Here is a 1325-nt window from a genome sequence, read left to right on the forward strand (position 1 = left end):
TACTCTGGTCCTAAACCTCTGCGTCCCGAGTACGCATCTTCCCGGCTTGGAAAAAAGGTCTTCGTTCCAGAGTGCCTCCGAGATGCCACGAACACGAGGAATTTAGTGTTCCCGAGTTAAAAAAAAAAAAAAATCCTACAGGCAGCGACGAGAAGGGGTTAAAATAATGTGACTTTTATCATACACATTCTTGATGACTCAAAGATCGCGTTAAATTCACTGTCACAGCTTGCGGAGAAGCTGTCGAGAAGCGTGGGATAATTTTGGAAGCCGGGATTCCGCGTTTCGTGTGCTGCACTCCAAACCTCCGATGGTTCAAGATAGGATCCTCTCTTGGAGGCGGTTAATATGTTTAATTCCAGCACTCAACAGAGAAACAGGAGAATCTCTGTAATTGCAAGGCCAATATGGTCTACAAAGTGAGTTTCCAGGATTATATAGAAACCCCGTTTCAAAATAAAAGGATAAGATGTTCTCACGCCTCTAACTTTGAGACAAGTGCAGGTTCTGACCAATAGGAACAGGCCTTCCTCAATAATACCGAAACACACAGTCTTCTTAGTTTTCAGTCAGTTCTTTAAGATGCTTCAACAAAGTATGCTTGAATTCTGCCCATGTCTTCTCCCCTAGTTTTTTATTAGAGAGTCCTACGTTCAGATTGCAATTCTTTTTATTTAGACCATTGCCTAAGTAGATGGTGAGTGGCTATCTGGATAAACCAAGGAGTTGTACTGAATACGGGTTTTTGTCCAGCTAGAGAGTTCTGGCATTTTCGTTAGTTTTAAACTAGGTACCAAATTTCATCGATGTCAGAATAGCTCTCAGGTTCTCCTTGTTAGCAGTTTTACTTTATACAGGCCTGACTTAAAATGGTGTCTGGGAGTGTGGAGCTCAGAGGTTGAGTACTTGTTTCTAATGCTAAAGATCCTGGGTTAATCCCCAGCGCGCGCGCGCACACACACACACACACACACACACACACACACACACCCAAAAAACAAAAACCCAGAAGCATAGCCTGGTGGTGGTGCACACCTTTACTGAACAACAGGATCTTTAGGTCTGATGGTCTCTGTTCTAAAGACAGAACAAAGATGGGAGAAGCTAAGGGAAGAAAAATGGGAAGCTACTGCTGGTATCAATACTGATGAAACTGTAAGCAAAGGCAATAATTGGGGATTGGGGACAAGAGGCTTGAAGACGAAAATATTTCTGAAGTATAATTAAGAGAATATAATAGTCCTTGACTTTGGAGGGGCGGGAAGATAAGAATGGCACCCTGGTTTCTGGCCCGGGTTCCCGGGTGGAGAGACCAAGGCCGAGAT

The sequence above is a fragment of the Arvicanthis niloticus genome, chromosome 22, assembly GCF_011762505.2.
Source record: "Arvicanthis niloticus isolate mArvNil1 chromosome 22, mArvNil1.pat.X, whole genome shotgun sequence".
NCBI lineage: Eukaryota > Metazoa > Chordata > Mammalia > Rodentia > Muridae > Arvicanthis > Arvicanthis niloticus.